Below are 20,095 nucleotides of genomic sequence, written 5' to 3' on the forward strand. Positions count from 1 at the left end.
CACTTCAGCCCACGGGGCCCTCCGGGACAGGTGGCCCCACCCGGTGGACCCGCGAGACCCTTCCGGTGGTCCCGGTACAATACCGGTAACCCTCGAAACTTTCCCGGTGGCCGAAACTTGACTTCCTATATATAATTCTTCACCTCCGGACCATTCCGGAACTCCTCGTGACGTCCGGGATCTCATCCGGGACTCCGAACAACTTTCGGGTTTCCGCATACACATATCTCTACAACCCTAGCGTCACCGAACCTTAAGTGTATAGACCCTACGGGTTCGGGAGACATGCAGACATGACCGAGACGCCTCTCCGGTCAATAACCAACAGAGGGATCTGGATACCCATGTTGGCTCCCACATGTTCCACGATGATCTCATCGGATGAACCACGATGTCGAGGATTCAATCAATCCCATATGCAATTCCCTTTGTCAATCGGTATGTTACTTGCCCGAGATTCGATCGTCGGTATCCCAATACCTTGTTCAATCTCGTTACCGGCAAGTCTCTTTAATCGTACCGCAATGCATGATCCCGTGACTAACGCCTTAGTCACATAGAGATCATTATGATGATGCATTACCGAGTGGGCCCAGAGATACCTCTCCGTCACACGGAGTGACAAATCCCAGCCTCGATCCGTGCCAACCCAACAGACACTTTCGGAGATACCCGTAGTGCACCTTTATAGTCACCCAGTTACGTTGTGACGTTTGGCACACCCAAAGCACTCCTACGGTATCCGGGAGTTGCACGATCTCATGGTCTAAGGAAAAGATACTTGACATTGGAAAAGCTCTAGCAAACGAAACTACACGGAGGGATTAGTAAGTATACGAGATACGGTGGCACACTGACTTAAGTCGAATACAAGTGCCCAAAATTTGTGTGCATGTTATAATAGGGATTCACTTAAAATAGTACGTGAGCGAACAGAGGGATGAATTGGACAGTGTTCCCGAGAAGTAGCGAGATGTGTGAGGTAAGATACACCGCTGGCACTTTTAATTTTTCTTTTTATTTTGTTTGTTTCACCCTCAGACTGGTGGGACCCAACGTACTACGTGGAGAGAGGTAAGGTGACTAAGGCTGCATTATTTCTGCACCACTGTGGATAGTCTTACCACCAAAGCCACATGACACGATTATGATTGAAATCCGAATGACTCCCACGCACACACAAAAAAACACGGCATGCTTGTCACACGAATGCAGGAATGTATAAAAGGTTATTTCCCTCTCGTTGAACATAACGGGAGGGTTGTGTAGCTGGTTAGCCTGTTCGCTCATCAAACTTGAGGTCTCGGGTGGTTTCTTTGACTAGTCAAAATGTTTTCTAGGGTTTTCACGCTTCACACTCTCTCTCCAGTATATATATACACGCTGGAGCCTCAGCGCTTGTAGTTGCTCTCTTCACACTCTCTCGCCCTCTCCTGCTGGAGCCTCAGCGCTTGTAGTTGCTCTCTTCACAGTCTCTCGCCCTCTCCAGATCTAAACAAGACTTCGTTGGCCTCTCTCTCCCCTCACTGCTGCTCAAAGAGCCGGCAGGATCCGTCCGCCAGGAAGGGAAGGAGGCTTAACGCTGTCGCCATCAGCGAGGGACTACCGGCGCAGCTGTTCACTTTCCACCCAGCGGCGGCGCGGGAGGGCCTCCGACCCCTTCTTCTTTGCCGCCGTCCCGTCGCCCACGAACCACGCCCCAAGAACCTTAAGGTATAAATTACTTACTCCACATGCACTACTCTAGCTGCATGTATACCATGAATCTAGGACGTGGTTCAAAGAGGAAAGGAGTGGGGGAAAGTAGTGGGAAAAGTTGTATATAGCATGAATCTAGGACGTGGTTCAAAGAGGAAATGAAGGGGGAAAGTTGTATAGCATGAATCTAGGACGTGGTTCAAAGAGGAAAGGAATGGGGAAAGTAGTGGGGAAAGTTGTATCACATAAATCTAGGACGTGGTTCAAAGAGGAAAGGAAGGGGCGAAAGTACTAGTTCAAAAAGGAAAGGAAGGGACAAGGCTGTAGAGTTTGAGCAGGACTAGATTTGCTGCGCTCACATAGGGAAAGGTGTCTAAAGATAAAAAAACTGGGACCAACACAAATATGCTCCTTGGTTGTTTGTTCTTTGTTGCAACAGACTGTGCATGACCACAGTACATCGGTAGATGCACATGGTGCTGGTGCGTCCACTGTCCCGTGCAACTCATTAGCTGTTGTTAATCTAAGGCCCTGTTTGGTTAAAAACTCCCTAGTCCCTACCTGCTTGGTTCCAGGGACTAAACATGGACTAGAGGTTATTAAATGACATGCTAAAAGACCATGTTACCCCTAGTAATGAACTAATAGAGACAAGGTGCGATGCGTGGCAGGGGCAACTGTTGGAAAAAGTCCCAAAAAGACTCCCTCGGGGTCTTCTTTCTTTAGTCCCAAATGCCCACTTTTAGTCCCTAAAAGTCCCTCCTGTTTGGTTTAGATGGGACTGACACGGAGTTTTTTTAGTCCCTACACCAAAATGTCCCTGTAAACAAACACCCTCTAATAATGCCGCTGGAAAATTGATGCAATGCCACAGTTAAAAGCAAATTACATGTTTAACGAATTTTATTGTTAATATAATCTCTATGTTAATATTAATCAATGCCACCGTTTGAGAAATGCTACTGTCTTGCTTTCTTTCCCATTTAGATAAGGTGGATGCTTCTTTTTGTTGGCTTCTGTGTCATCCACCGTTATTGACCACTAATTGTTTCCTTTGCACCTCTGTGTAAACAGAGTTATCTACTTCACCTTGTTGCCATTGTGACCTTTCGTTGCACTGCACAAAACACTTTTGTTTTAAGAGTGTTTTGTGCAGTTCAACCAAAATTTCACACCGACAACGTTGCTTGATTGCTTGATCTTAGTGGAACTGCACAAGAGGAGATCTTACTTCCTATCCGTTAAGGCGAATTTGGTTCAGATCTTCTTCTTGTGAGTTGTTTGAATTCCGCATCATGAGAGTTCAGTACTAGCCTTCTTTCACATGATTCTGCAGTGTGCTTTCATATGTTGTGCTACTTGTACGATAATGTTGCTTGATTTTAGTGAACTGCACAAATGGAGACAAGACTTCTAATCTGTATGTGCACCGTAATATCCCATTGAGGTAAGATAAGGATATTTCACAACTGCTGGCCTGTATTTTGCCACTTTCTGCATTAAGGATATTTCACAAAAATCAACTCCCGGTGCTGTAATGAAGCACTGGAACTGTGATGACACAAGTAATGATATAGTTTTGCATCTTAATTTATTTCTATGGCTGGAACGAGCAATTGTTTTGCCACTGATTTGATGCCACTCTTAAAGTAATATGTAATTATCTCTACTTGTGCAAACACGGATCCTCTTTGAAGATACCATATATTTTAGTGGAACTCCACAAGAAGATGTTGGAAACATTAAATTAATCGAGGAGTATATAGTAAGCATGGCCACCACCGTAGATAGCAACAGATGGTTCCGGAGAAGTGCTTCATCTGTATGCTCTACACAATAAGCCTCCTGACAAAGGTTGGTACTCGCCCACTGATTTCATCCATATGATTCAGCTTTGTCATCTCTATTAGTGTTGTGCTACTGTTTAGATACTGTCATGAAAAGGTGGTATTGTCCTTGAGAAGTGCTTCATCTGTGTTGTTTTAAATATTTCCTTTCCTTTTTTTCGAGCAAACAGGGATGCTAGCATTTAGTAGTCCTCTTGTCGTTGCACAACAGGATCAACTTCCTCTGAAGAAGAATATGGAGTACGTGAGGTGACTAGTTCCGATTATGCCAGGATGAAGAAGCCCTGTCTATCTTCTCATCAGAAGGAGCAGTTGAAGGATGGTTACATTACTCCCCACAAGACCAAACTAACTTCAGCTCAGAAGGACTGACAAATCTCCATTTTTTGCTGTGATGCGCGAGTACAATGTTGTTCTAGGATTCTTTCTGGTGAGTTCCATTTTTCTAAAAGTGTGCTCTACATGGACCATGTAGGCGCCTGTTGAAACTGTCAATTCATAGTACAGTTTGCTTTATACTAATCACTTTTTTGTATTTGTGCAAATAGGGGTGCTCAGCTTGATTTCAATGGGAACTGCACAAAATGTTCATGAATACATCAAATCATTCATTTCCACCACAAGAAAGGAGGTGCCGATAAGTTCAAGGCGTTGCAACATATAAGGGCCAAATCATACAAGCTACGCGTGAATTTGGTTGATTTTTGTGGAACTGCACAAAAAGAACAGCTGGTTTATTTAGCACGAGGTGCCATGTCAATGTCCGAACTGATGGCAAACCCTGCCCATTCCACAATCATAGGCATTTGATATTTTGGAATGGGACAACATAGGGATAGGTGCCATGTCAATTTTGCTCATTGATTTAAGCAAGACATGGGTTTGATATTTTCGAATGGGACGCACTTTGCTGTCAGCAGTGTCGATCAATTTTTTCTTTATTCTTTAGTTGTGAAGTAAATATTGCCTCTGACATGTGAGCCGCTGAGATGCATAATCATCGATTGTTTTTAATGTTCTCTATGAATTGCCAGGCCTGTGTGTTTGATTGCAATGTACAGAAACGCTAAAAAGTTGCACAAACTCTTTGTACTCCTTCTGTTCCTTTTTACTTCGCACATTGTGAAAGTGCATACTTTTTGTATAAGATTGGTCAAAGTAGAGATACTTTGACTGCAGACAAAACTTGTATGCAGACTAGAAAGGACCGGAGGGAGTACATGTGAAACTGCTGCAAACGAGGTGATCACGCTGGGAATAATGCTAGTACGTATTGTTTTGCATGTTCATCCAATGCGAGTGATACAGGAATTTGAACTAATTGAAATAAATTCATTCATACACGGTCGGATTTCATATAAACATGCCGGATTTCATTACATTTCATACATTCTTCAACTAAAAAGGGGTACGCTGGAGGTATAATTAATTAACCGAAGCTACTCACCTGTGTCCCGTTGAGCCGAACAGAAGCTTCAGTGATTTAACTGCAGGTGCAACTGCGTAACTGACATGTGGCCTGTTCGGCCCACGTGTCAGTCAGCCAACTGCACCAGCAGTTAAGTAGAAGCAGCGTTCTTCTCCAGCGTAGCTCTCCGACTCCATGTCGCCGCCAAGAAGCTAACCGGCCGTCAATGGTCAACCCGCCTAGCTTGGCTTTAACCGGAGGGTAGCAGCGGTGGCCTTACTTGGACCCGAGCGGCGGCGACCTACCATGTTCTACTCTTGCTCGTTTTCTGTGTGGCGCGGCCTCGTTGGCAGCGGGGCGGGGCCTCGGCGGAGCCGGCGATGTCCTCTTTCTCGTTGCCGGCGGGCGGCGCCTCAGCGGAGAGGTGGAAATCTTCCCCCATGTTGCCAGCAGGGTGGGGCCTCGGCTGAGCCGGCGATGTCCTCTGCCTCGTTGTTGGCGGGGCGGGGCCTCAGCAGAGCCGGCGGTGTCCTCTGCCTCGTTGTTGGCGCCGCGGGGCCTCGGCGGAGCAGGGCCTCATCGACGCCAGCGGAGCGGGGACTCGTCGGAGCCGGCATTGTCCTCTGCCTCGTCCTCGGTCTCGCCAAACAGCACCTCGCCCGCTTCACCGCCCTCTTTGCTAGCCTCTTTGTAGGTGGCCGCAGCCTCCACCACCCGCATGCGGTACCGCCAGCGCTCGAGGCGGCCCTTGCGGGCGGAGCAGTACGAGTCGAGCAGCGCCTCCTGCTCCGCCCACTCCGCGACGATCTGCTCCTCCGCTTGCAGGTGCTCCTGGAGGAGATGGTGGTTGTAGGCGGCGTCGGCCTGCGCCTCCCGGAACTGCTCCTCGCGCATCTGCCTCACCCTGTCCATATATTGGGCACGGGCCTCGCCGATGGTCATGGTGCAATGCACCGGCGAGGATGGCGCGGAGGAGGGGGTTGGCACCGGATCGTCGACTACCATGTTCTCCATTGGGACGTCGTCGTCCTCCGGCTACCTGCCGGCCGTCCGGTCGGCAGCAATGGCTGCCATCTCCTTGTGGTCCATCGTCCGCCCGTCCCGGATATTCTAACGGATGCCGTGCTTCTTCTTCAATCTCGGATGCCGTGCTTCTTCTTCAATCCTCCCGGATGTCCATCCAACGGATGCCGTGCTTCTTCTTCAATCTCGGATATTCTAGCTGCACCCGCCCAAAAAATGATTCCTCCCCCTGACATCTGGGGCGCACCGTTTCAGAAGCTGACCTGTGGGCCTACTAAGTTGACGTACCAAGGGCTTTGTCAACTTAGTCAATATAAACGATTCTAGCTGCAGTGACCGTACGATGTCCATCCAACGGTCGTCATGCTTCTTCAACCTCTGGTCTTCTTGCTCCAGCCGCCCAAAGCAGCGCCGGTCGTGCCGCCTGATCCTGCCTCCCGTGGCCGGCTGTGCTGCCGCGGAGGCCTCATCGCCCCCTACTACTCCCACCGCTGGCCAGGTCATCCCTCCACTCACCCACACCCCTTGTTATTCTCCGGCGACGGCAGCGCAGCCGAACCAGTGAACCCTCGTACTCCTCTCCGCGTGTGCATCCACTGCCGCGTCTTCCCCGGCTCTGCGTCGTCCCCGTCCTAGGCCTCGCCGTCGTCCACCGCCCTGGTGCTCTCGGCGCGGCGTGGTCAACGTGGTCAAGGAACGACTTCCATCGGACGTGGAATGTACGTGGAGAGGCTGATAGCTGGGTCCACGACTGCCGCAAGGAAGTGCCTCCTTATTACGCGGAAAATAATTATTCCTCCACCTGACAGCAGGGACCCACCGGACGGGCCACTAGTATTTTGTGAAAAAAAATCGTTTCCCCCTGACTGCTGGGACCCACCGGACGGGCCACCGTATTTCGTGAAAAAACGTTCCCCCCGTTGTCAGCTCGGACCCACCGGAAGTGCCTCCTTATTACGCACAAAAAAATGAATACTCCCCCGGCTAGCTAGGACCCACCTTGGTGGGAGGCTGACTTGTGGGCCTACTAAGTTGACGGGGACGAAGGGCTTTGTCAACTTAGTCAATATGAACGATTCTAGCTCCAGTGACCGTACGATGTCCATCCAACGGCCGTAGTGTTTCTTCAACCTCTGGTCTTCTTGCTCCAGCCGCCCAAAGCAGCGCCGGTCGTGCCGCATGCTCCTGCCTCCCGTGCCCGGCTGTGCTGCCGCAGAGGCCTCACCGCCCCCTACTATTCCCACGCTGGCCAGGCCCTGCGGCGACAGCAGCCTCACACCGCAGCCCAACCAGTGAACCCTCGTACTCCTCTCCGCGCGGGCTTCCACTGCCGCGTCTTCCCCGGCTCCGCGTCGTCCCCTTCCTAGGCCTCGCCGCCGTCCACCGCCGTGGTGCTCTCCATGCGGTGTGGTCAACATGGTCAAGGAACGACTTCCATCGGAAGAGTACTGTACGTGGAGAGGCTGACAGCTGGGTCCATGGCCACAGCCCAGTTTTTTTGTGATTTGCCAAGTAAGACGCTTTGTCAGGCCTGTTGGGCTGCAAATCTTTCAAGACGAGGAGAGCTTTCATTCGGCTGGGCGAGAAAATGGCCCATCAGTAATGAGAAATGGGCTGTACATTTTTAAAACACATCAAACCAACAATTAGTTTCAAATATCTTTTTTTCATTTCAAGATTTTAAATTACATTAATTTTTATGCGTGGAGAATTTGTTGGATTTTATATTGATATAGATTTATTTTTAAAATCAGTTTGAATGTGAGTCGAAATATCGGGATTAAAAACAGTTCGGACCGCACCGAAATATGCAAAATTTTGTATAATTTTTAACCGTGGCCACAAAAAAAACCTCAAGAATTAGCAAATGGGCTGTAAATTATTAGAAATAATGGCAGATGGGCTGTATGCTGTTTTCCACAGATTTGAAGCTTTCCAAAAAAAGGTTGACGCGCAAGCACTGACTGTTGGATGTCCATCCAACGGCCGCCGTGCTTCTTCAATATCTGCTCTTCCTGCTCCAGCCGCTCAAACAAGCGCCGGAGGGACTGCCTGCTCCCTCCTCCCCGCGGCCGGCTGTGCTGCCGCGCAGGCCTCACCGCCCCACCGTACTCCCATCGCTGGCCTAGCCATCCCTCTACTCACCCACACCTGCTGTTATTCTCCGACGACGGCAGACGAACCAGTAAACCCTCGTACAGTCGTACTCCCCTCCGCGTGGGAAACAACTGCTGAGTCTTCCCTACCTCCGTGTCGTGCCCTTCCTAGGCCTCGCCGTCGTCCACCGCCGTGGTGCTCTTGGCGCGGCGTGGTCAATGTGGTCAACGACCGACTTCCATCGGAAGAGTACTGTGCATGGAGACGCTGACAGCTGGGTCCACGGCCGCAGCAAGGAAGTGCCTCCTTATTACGCGCAAAATAATTATTCCTCCACCTGATAGCGGGGACTCACCGGACGGGCCACCGTATTTCGTGAAAAAAACGTTTCCCCCCTGACTGCTGGGACCCACCAGCTACATCTTCGCACGCAAGGAAGTGCTTGACAGTCGGGACCCACCTGGTCGAAGCGTACGTAGCATTGTCATTCTGGTCGCGAACGTGTACGTACATATATACTGGTGGATGTAGAGCTGCGCACGTGTCGTAGTAGAGGCGCGCACGTAGCATGTACACGTACGTACAACGGCCAGGGTGCAAAAAAAGAAAATACGGCCACGTATGTGTACATACGGGCGGGGTCTCGAACGCCTACTCGCGCATACGTACGGTCAGGGCTCGTGTACATGGCTGGGTCGGAACGCAGAAACAACATCGTCGCCGTGTTCATGGGGAGGCAACGGAATGCGTCGTGTTCATGGCGAGGCAACGGAATGCGTCGTGTTCATCGGGAGGCAACGGAACGCGTGGGAGCCAACCGGCTGGGTCGGAACGGAATGCGTGGTCGTGTTCATCGAGAGGGCTTGGACGGAACAGGCGATGGAAACGAGGCCTGGCGTACCACACAACAGAGGAAACAGACCTCCTACGTTCGAAACGGGGTCCTGTTGATCGGGAGGGGTCTGGCGTACCGCAAAACGAAGGAAACGGACCTCCAACGGTCGAAACGGGGGTCCTGTTGATCGGGAAGGGTGTGGCGTACCGCAAAACGGACGAAACGGACCTCCTACGGTCGAAACGGGGGTCCTGTTGATCGGGAGGGGTGTGGCGTACGGCAAAACAGACGAAACATACCTCCTACGGTCGAAACGGGGGTCCTGTTTATCGGGAGGGGTGTGGCGTACCGCAAAACGGGACTCCACGGGATACTGTTCATCTCCACCGTCGACCTCCTCCAGCCTCCACGAGCTCCTGTTCATCCAGCCTCCACCGCACGCTACTCCACCGGCTACTGTTCAACCACCCCTCCATGGGCACCCCTCCACCGTCTACTGTTCATCCAGCCCTCCACACCACGGGGTCTTGTTCAACCACCCCTCCACGGGCACCCCTCCACCGTCTACTGTTCATCCTGCCCTCCACACCACGGGGTCCTGTTCAACCACCCCTCCACGGGCACCCCTCCACCGTCTACTGTTCATCCAACCCTCCACCACACCACGGGGTCCTGTTCATCCAGAGGCAACGCCACCGCTCACTGTTCATCCACCCCCCCCCCCCCCCGCAACGCTCACTGTTCATCCCAGAGGCAGCATCGATCGGCATCAGTTAGCAGTAGTAGCGAAGGAATCGCTCGATCGGGTTCAGTTAACAACCATTGATCGATCGCTCGGGTTCAGTAACGCGTAGCCTGCAGTGCAATCGCTCGGGTTCAGTTAGAACCCAACGCCTCGCTCGGGTTCAGTTAGAGCCAACGCCTCGCACACACGCGCGTACGTGTACGAGAGAAACGCGCATCGCTCGGCCCCGACCACCCACCGTAACCGGGAACTCCCCGAAATTTTCCTCGCCCGCGCTTCTACCACGGTTTTTTCCGTCATGGACGGCCCAAAGAATGTCATGCAGCTGCGTCTCCGGCCCGCCCAGGACGAAAAGCCCATTTTCTGTCATGATTTTTTGTCATAGAAGTAGGAGCCCACCACATCTATGATGATACCGGGTTTTGTCACAATTATCGTCATAGAAGTGTCATATGTATGACAGAAAAAAATTTCGTTCGGCCCAAAATGTCACGGATGTGTCTTTTTTTTGTAGTGATGATGGTGATGCCGTTGCGGTGGGTGCTGGCAGCAGGGAAGGAGATCTGAGGCGGCAAAAGACGGTCAGGAGTCGTGATGTCTGGTTTGGTGGATGCTTCTATCGATGGAGCAGCTCAGGTGAGCAGGACAAACCACACAAAGTTTCCTTCGACACCTACCTGTAACTGAAGTAATTCTGTAAGGGCTCATTTGGCTTGCATGATTCTAAAAATGCAGGGATAGGAGGAAAAACCCGGAATAGGATAGGAATGCACATGGGAAATAGAGCATTCGTGAACACAAGATTTCTATCAACTTGGGTGTTTGTTTCACAGGAATTTGAGGAGCATAGGAATGCAAAGAAACATGGCCAAAATAAAGTGAAACCATATGAAAGCTTGTACAGTTAGAATGTTATTCTGCCACTAATGCACTTGGTCTTGTTTTCATGCATAGGATTTTGAAAAGTAGGTCCAGGTGGATGTTTTGCTCCATTCCTTTCAACAAAATGCATGAATAATTGAATAGTAGAGTGCCATAGGAAAATTTCCTAATGCTATGTTTTTCCGTTGAACCAAAATAGCCCTAATGGATCATCATTAATGTAGAGTAATAAGTGATGCGACAAGTGTACAACCTCCTTGCCATAGTCGTGTCGACCTCAGCATCATTGGGTTGGTCGCTGAAGAAGTTGAGGCAGAGGTGGCTGTCGGAGGTGTGGAGGAAGATCTGAGGAATCTGTGGACGGCGTCTAGGGCACTGCTCTATTGTGATGGATCGTTCCATCATTGGAGCAGCTCCGGTGAGCCGTAAGACATCAAGGTTGAAGCAGCACAAGACAAACATGGTTAATCTCAAGTGGGATTCTAATAGCATCCTAAATAGATGATGTAAAATGCATTACCAAAAAGTGATAGATGTAAAATTTACATCACCAAAAACCACCTGACTACAACAGATGAGGTAAAAACTGTTGACTCTAAACTTAACTGTCGAAACTGAAATTTACTATGGAATCTGAATGTTACTGTCGAAACTGAACGCAATGGTAGCAGAGAGGCACTTCACATGGGATAGTTTAGGGAGGGTCTGCAGTTCATCTTCAACCTGCACCCCCCCTGAGCCGCCATCTACCACCGGCCAAATCCCGCGCCGCCTCGCCGCCCCAAAACAACTCCCCACCGCCGGTGCCCCGAAACAACTCCCCACCGCTGGTGCCCCGAAACAACTCCCCACCGCCGGTCCGCCGCCGCCTCGCCGTCCCGAAACAACTCCCCATCGTCGGTCCGCCGCTGCCCCGGCCAGCCCTCTGGTGCCCCCCCCCGCGCCAAGCATTTTCTCCGTGGATCCCCACGCCACCGCCCCACGACAGCGCCCCCCACCGCCGGTGAGCACCACCCCACCCAGAACCCTAAGATAGATAGTGGGGTACCTCTCTGGCGGGCCCCCCTCCCCGATGCGGGTGGTTCTTCCTTAACTCCGGCGAGACCCCCCACCCCCTTAAAATCGACTGACCCAAAAGTCGATTCAGTCGACTGAAGTGTAGCTAAATCGGAGTAGAGCAGCAGCACGAGCGAGGGGGAGAGCAGTAGCAGCAGCGCGAGCGAGCGAGAGCCGGAGCAGCAGCAAGCTGGGCGAGCGAGCGAGCGAGCGAGCGAGCTAGAGCCAGAGCAGCAGCAGCAACGTGAGCGAGGGAGTGAGAGCCGGTGCAGCAGCAGCAGATCCGGCTGGTATGGCCGCCGCCGCCGAAGGGGCCTCACACTGGGGGAAAGCCACCGTGGAGATGTCGCCCGCGGTGCCGGCTTCGAGGTAGCCGCTCCACGGGGGTGCGGGATGGAGCACCGTCGGCGCCGGGAGGTCGAGTTAAGGAGCAGGTGCGATGCGATGCGTGTACAACCTCCTTGCTGGCGCCGAGTAGGCCTCGGCTTCGTCCGAGGAGTCGGTGAGGATGCTGCGGTTCCGGTGGAGTAGGTTAAGGCGGTGCTGTGGGGATGGAACAGCCGCGATAGACGAGGCGATCGTCGGAGCAGCTCCTTGGAGGTGGAGGATTTGTCAGCTGGAGGGAGTTTTCGCGCGCATTGTAATTCCGGGATAGCAAGGCGCAGGTTGTGAAGGCGCCAGTTTTGGGAGCACGATATCTGAATTTTCGGAATATAACAAGGCGCGGGTTGAATTTTAGGGACAAGCCTAACATGTAATATTGTACTTGTACGTACCAAATCAATTCGCACTTCCCTCAAAAAAATCGCACTTCCCTCAACGAAAAAAATGAAAAAAATAAAAACTATTCACACCACACAAAGAGAGTCTTGTCCCGTTTTACTATACAAATGCTATTCAAAGCTACTCCCTCCTTCCATCTATATAGGGCCTAATGCGTTTTTCAAGGCTAGCTTTGACCAAATATTAGAGCAATAATATATGACATGCAACTTACACAAAGCACACCGTTAAATTCATGTGTGAAAGGAGCTTTCAATGATATATTTTTCACATTGTGCATGTCATGTACTATTAATCTTGTCAATAGTCAAAGGCGGTCTTAAAAAACCCATTAGGCCCTATGTAGATGGAAGGAGGGAGTATGAATCCATGTTATGTCCAATTAAATTTTTTCGCTGGCTGTATAATGCATGTAACCTACTCATGCCAACATTTTAGTGCATTCCAAATGTCTATACTACCGCTGCAATTCGAACTGAATTTGAATTCGTTTCTCTATTTCAATAAGAATCTACAATCATGATTGTTGCAAACTTCAAGCATCATTCGTGTATTACCTTAACAACACACCACATGATTACTATAGAGATAGATATGAACCATGTGTACTATATGAACTCAAATTCAATTTTTTAAATACACTTGATGTTGATTCCAAATAATAGTACATTTGATGTACTAACTAGATATTCATAATCTAAACCATGTTCCATACATACACCATGTTTGTCACACAAAGTAGAGTGCCCCGCTGTCGGTGTCAAAACCGGCGGATCTCGGGTAGGGGGTCCCAAACTGTGCGTCTAAGGCGGATGGTAACAGGAGGCGGGGGACACAATGTTTACCCAGGTTCGGGCCCTCTCGATGGAGGTAATACCCTACTTCCTGCTTGATTGATCTTGATGATATGAGTATTACAAGAGTTGATCTACCACGAGATCGTAGAGGCTAAACCCTAGAAGCTAGCCTATGATTATGATTTTTGTTGTCCTACGGACTAAACCCTCCGGTTTATATAGACACCGGAGGGGGCTAGGGTTAGATAGAGTCGGTTACAAGGGAGGAGATCTACATATCCGTATTGCCAAGCTTGCCTTCCACGCAAAGGAGAGTCCCATCCGGACACGGGACGAAGTCTTGAGTCTTGTATCTTCATAGTCCAACAGTCGGGCAGAAGTATATAGTCCGGCTGTCCGAGGACCCCCTAATCCAGGACTCCCTCAGTAGCCGCCTGCATTATGACAAGTGTTTAGCCCTGAGCTGCAAAAGCCACACATTAGCCCAAATTATAATCAATGTTCTACATTATGATATCTTCTTCAAGTATACGTGTCCACTTTCTTTATAATGAATTATGATCTATGTTCGTCTTTAATACCTTCACGATCCTCTTCTCTTTGTAGCATCCTAGCGCTAATTTTCTATCGTGCATGCACACGCCCGCCGCCCTGTCACCCCCCTCAGCGTCCCCTTCATCACGCACGTTCGTTATTTCTCTTTAGGTCGTTCACCCGCAGTGTGTGTAGGCCCCCCGGCTCCTTCTTTCCGCCACACACTGGTTGATATACCTCTCTAGCCAAGTGTGCCTACCACAAACACATACTTCCCCTCTTCTCTTCTCACCGTCCATGCCCCCCTATGTCCAATACGGTTCCACGCAGGTGCACACTCCTGCCCCTCTTTTCATCGATCTCATACTCGTACACTCCTCCCCCTCGACATGGTAGGCCTCTCGCACCACCTCCTAGCCGCACCCTCTCCCCCTGCCTGTCTCTCTGGACCTTATTTGCTTCCAACACATGCATGCATGTATACGTACCGATCTCCCTATATATAGCCAGGTCGACTATAATTCATTTTCCCCACACATCGATAGACTTACCTCACTAGTTATGTCTCTCCCTTTCTCGGACACACGACGGTTGATCTTCCTATGTAGTTACGTATGCTTACCACAACCATATCGTCTCCCCTCATCATCCTTGCATACCTCCCGACCCGTCTCTCACACGCACGTGCATTGACAGACAGACATCCCCGGCCCTCTCTTATTGATATTGCGCTCGTACCCTCCGTTTGTCTAGCAGGCCTCTCCCACCATTTGTGAGATGCCACTCCACCACCAACCCTCCGACACTCTACCTTTGTCTTTCTTCCAACCTTATTCCTTAACTACACATATCCATGGATGCCGATCGATCTCCCTCTATACATAGCTAGGTCTCTCTCCTTCTCCACACATATACTAGTCGATCTACCTCTCTATAGTTAGGTCTCTGCCCCCCCCCCACACACCGATAGTCGAACGTTGTAGGTAGGTATCCATGCCACAGAGAAAAACTGCACTCTGCCCTCTCAAATTCCAGTAGGCCAGCCACCCTGTATCTTTGACGTGGGCAAACACAAATTAGATGGCACTCTTTATCGATCGCGCAGCCACACACTTCATCCCCGTTTTCGATTCTATCGATATCTCACGCCGATGATCCCTCCACTCTCTTCTCGTGGATCGCTCCCTCTAGATATGATATATCCATGACTCTCTTTCACACACATTGCATATGTTACGTTTTTTTTGTTTGAGATATCATCGACACATTGCCTCGGTTTCACACAAACCATCTCTCTCACACCCACCCACGTATGTACCTGCACCTAAAGAAGTGGTGCACGCAGGACACACGTACTCATGTCTCATTCCCGGCCACACCCGCGCGGGTACATGGTGGAGTTCATTTCTGTACGAAAAGGCAGCCCACGTGATAATTTGACGCGTGTAGCGGTTGTTTACTCGAAGGAGGGTCGGGTACCACGCCTAGACGGAACAAAGTTCGACTTCACGCGTTAGTATTAAATAAAGTTATATTTTCCTCCTCAATGGTACATAGTATAGAATATAAAATTATTATCATGGGGAAAATGGAAAAATCCGCTCCACTATATACAACGGAGCCTAACTGCCGGAGTTTGTCTCTCGTCACACCATCTCACACAAGGCCGCGGTGGCCTCTCTCTCTCACCGTTGGTTAGTGATCCGGCCGCATCCTGTCCGCCAGCGGAAAGGGAGGATGTGCATCGTTTCTTCGTTCGACGGTGTTGAGGCAGCACGTCCCGATCTGCGGTACCCGCCGTTCTCTCTGACCAAGCTCCGGCGCGGTAGGGCCTTCGCCACTTGCTCGGTGCCACAGTATGGGCAGATCCGGGCCGCCGGCGCACTCCTAGTAACATCCCGACGACCCTCAGGCACAGCTTCCTCCAGCCTTGCTCCACAGCCCATCTTCCCACGTTGCTGCATGTGGATCTTCTTTAGTTGTTTGCTTAAAACGTATCTCGGCCGGCGTACTTTCCATCTTGCAATCTTGTCCTCAAACCATTTTTGATAAACCACCATCCTTCTATCTTTCCCTTATTACATGGAATATGCTTCTTTTTTGTCGGCGTATGTGTCTTCAACTCGTGTTATTGGCCAGTAATTGTTTCCTTTCTACCTCTTTTTTGCAAACAGGGCTATCCATTTCACCTCGTTGCTATTGCGACCTTTTGGTGAACTGCACAAATCACTCTTTTTTTCTTAAGAGTGTTTTGTGTAGTTCCTCCAAAATGTCACACCGGCAATGTTTTTACATTTCTGTGGGACTGCAGAAAAGGAGATTGGTTTTGCTATACTCCTCATCCAACTCCGTGCCTAATCTTCTCCAACAATTAGTTAGTACTAAAGAGAGATCGCAGAGGTGATCGACTTCTATTTGTGTGTGTTATGTTTCATCATCTAGTTCCACTATTATTGTAATCACACTGACTGGATATCTTTGCAAACAGGGATGGTTAGCTCGATTTTAGTGGAGCTGCACAAAATGATCGGATTGTGGTGTCCTCCGTACACCCCTTTTTTGGCTACAGAGTTGGGTGAAACTAGCTGCCAAGCAATGAACACTATGCCCAGGAAATGGACCCATGCCTACGAACAACATCGAACAATTATATATTTTTCTTTATTTGTACACCTTCTCACAACTTTGTCTTCAGTTGTAATGTGAATATTGGCACTGATCTGGGAACCATTGAGATGCATTAGCAGCCATGGTAGTTTCATTTGTATTTGATGCAATGTTGTATTGAGATAATCTTGAGGCCAGAGGACACATGAATCCTAAGTTGAAACCTTTTTTTCCTGCGGAAACCAAAGTTGAAACCTTCATATCATCACAGTACAATTTCATTAAAATTATGCGTACATATAAAAAAATCCTGAAGGATTGATAGCAATACCAGAAACAATTCAACTTTGTTTCGCCGACATGTGGGACATCCTTCATCCGGCTCCGCCTGCCGTGCAGCAATATTGAGTGCACCACTGCAGGGAAAGATTCACCCTGGTCGTTGTGCCGCATTAGTAATGACTAGTGAGCAGTCAAATCAGAGAGCCCCACCTTCGCCACAGTAAGTTGCTCGGACGAAGCAACCATCATTTCTCTGTTCCTTGAATCCGCTTGTACTCCCATATTCCCAGAGTAATAAGTTGCTCGGGCGAAGCAACCATCACTTCAGCTTTCCCATAGTAAAAGTACCTCCTTGGGCCCACTGAAAAAATCACTTTTCTCTCTCCATCAAGTGCATTTATTGTCAATCTAACCCTGTCACCGAAACACCTCCTTGGCTACAGTTAGTCCAGGGTTAGTCATGAGTTAGTCTAACCTCTAGCTAAGTTAGAGTATCCAAACATGTGCAGTATAGGACATGCAAGTTGCTCAAAGCATACATTCAAATTGGTGCGTGAAAGGATCTTTTTTCCTTTTGAAAACGGAACGTGAAAGGATCTTCAAATGATATAATTTTCAAATTATATAAAATCTTATCAATAGTCAAAGGCATCCTCGAAGAATACATTAGGCCCTACTCCCTCCGTCTAGGTGTATAAGTCACCTTACGAAAACCAAATAATCCCAAAATACTTAGGCGCGGTGCATTAACTCCCACCTCGTTTCTTGTTTCTTGACATATCCACCAATAAGAGATGTGGGGCGTGCATGTTTTCAGTGACTTAGACTACCAAACACGACATGCAATGGTTAGTTCATTGCATGCAATGCTATTAATTAGCAAATAAATATTAATTTCTCTCGTTTTCCCCTCTTCCTTGGTCACGCTGCACAATCTAAGATGACTTATTCACTAGACGGAGGGAGTATATAAAATCTTACCAATAGTCAAAACCAAGTGTTACTACTACACCAAACAAGTTAAAAACGAGAAACTGGACCAACTCACGGCATGGCACGCCTGTCTCGTTTGGTCCGTCGGTCAAAGCGCTTCCTCTTCTTGGCATAACAATAGAGTACAGTAAATTTTTTAGAATGCTCTTGGCATGTCGCTAACATGTGATGAGTTAACCGACCTCAATAGACGACAAAAACGCCAGCCCGCCGCACTTTTAGAGAGACGAGGAGCGAGAAGCGATACGGGCTGGTGGATTACTAGAGCTAGGTGTCGCACGGAGGCCAAGAAATATGGTGATAACATGGGTTGGCCATGTACAGTATGATTTAACTACACTGGGCTGTCGTGTTTCGTACTCTTCCGGTCTACTTTGGAGATGATTGGTTGATTTTATATCGCTAAATTATATAAAATATTATGAGTGCAGACGCTCCACCACGATGTTCCTTGCTCCTTCTCGGTCATCGGGAATCTATGTTCTTCCACTCTTTTTTTTGACATGAGCTTTGTTCATCCTTTTGCCAACACGCGGGACATCTAGCATCAAGGTGCACGTGTCATGCAAGAAAATGGAGATAAGCAGTGCGTAAGTGAGTCGTGCACTACGATGGCACCTAGTACTACGCAATATTTTTCCTCCTCGATGGCACATGAATATTTGGTCAAAATTTGGCATGAACTACAAAGGTAACCTATAAACCAGGATAGAGGTAGGATGTGAGAGTGGAAGGTGGGCCCTGTATTGATGAAAAAGCACATCTTTGTATCTTAGGTTGGTCATAGTGGGGAGTAACTTATACTAGTGTCATGCATATGACACTTGTCTAAGTTACTACCTTCATAGTGCAAAGTAACATAGTAGTAGTGTCATAGAGGACTTCATTTATTAGCTTGTAGACTCATCTTGTCTTGGGAAGCGCTATGTTACAGTAACATATTATGTTACCACTTATCATTAACTACATGCCACGTAAGAAAAAATTTCTTGGAGTGCGCAATGTTACTAGCTAAGTTACTCCCACTATGACTAGCCTTAGGTTGTGCACCGTGACCAAGGAGGAGGGGAAAACGAGAGAACTTAATGTTTATTTTCTAATTAATAGCATTGCATGCAATGAACTAACCACTGCATGTCGTGTTTGGTAGTCTCAAGTCATTAAAAGCATGCACACCCACATCTCTTAGGGCATCTTCAACAGTTTGTATGTTAGCTAGTTGGTAAAATATGCCATGTCATCAACCAACACCTTAACATACAACAACTCCAATGGGTTGTATCTAGTTTGCCCAATAGGATGTGAAATAATAAATAAGGTGCTCTCTCATTCTACATTGGAGCTTGTGCAAGGGGTGTTGGTTCATGTACATACAACCTTCCTCTCTTCCCTCATTTATTGTATGACACATCATCAAAAATCCTATGTGGCAAAGTCTACCAACAACTATCTTACAACCATTGGAGATGCCCTTATTGCTTGATATGTCAAGAAACAAGAAACGAGGTAGAAGTTAATGCACCGTGCCTAAGTGTTTTGGGATTATTTGGTTTTCGTAAGATGACACCTAGACGGAGGGAGTATTATACTTGAAGGTTACAAGGTTGGCTATAGATGACGTGGCAATGTCATGTAGCCATCAGCTGGCTATACTATTAACCATGCTCTTATAATACTCCTATATTTAAGAACGGAGGGAGTAGTTGGCATGGATGATACTACCTATAATACTCCCATTACAACCAGCCCGGTAGAATTAAATGGTCGCCGCCCGATCTCTTTGTCCTCCTCCAGTATCCGGCAGAAGAAGAATCGAGCAAGACACCGGCTGTATTGGCCGGCGTCGCCTCGGCGGTGTCCTTCATGGGATACAATCGGCGGCGACCTCCCGTGTTCTACTTTTCCTCGATGATGGCGGTGGGTGGGGACATGCTGCCCGTTACCTCGTCCACATCCGCGTAGCCGCATCACCTCGTCGACATCCGCGGCGGCTTCTTTCTCTGCCTGCATGTCGCAGCTACGCGTGCGTCGACGGCGGATGGCGCAGTCACAGACATTGGAGGGGCTATACGACGCGACCGCGTCGAGGGCAGCGACGATGCCCGTGCCACCGTGCTCCCCGACAAGCCGGCATGGAGCAAGTCGGCACTCTTCCTCGAGCTATATTGGAGAGGCCAGCTGCGGAAACACACGCTGGCTTAGTGCGGCAACTGCCTCCGACAGGCTAGGCGAGGTAGGTGGAGAAGCGAGCTGCCGGGCTCGGCGGGCCACCCAGACGGCTTTTATGCCGGAGAACTGCTCTTCCTGCTCGTCGGATGCCGCCGAAAGAGTGGACAAAATGGTGGAAGGAGGAGCTTGGTCGGCGTCCTGCTCCTAAACAGACGTGTGTGGCCGGAGTTGGTTTCTCGCATTCCACGCGGGTTTCTATATCTATACTATCTATCTATACTATACTATATATATAGTGTACCAATTTTAAGTAGGACTAAGAACATCAATCATAACAGT

This window comes from Triticum aestivum, chromosome 5D (genome assembly GCF_018294505.1).
Source record: "Triticum aestivum cultivar Chinese Spring chromosome 5D, IWGSC CS RefSeq v2.1, whole genome shotgun sequence".
Taxonomy (NCBI): Eukaryota; Viridiplantae; Streptophyta; class Magnoliopsida; order Poales; family Poaceae; genus Triticum; species Triticum aestivum.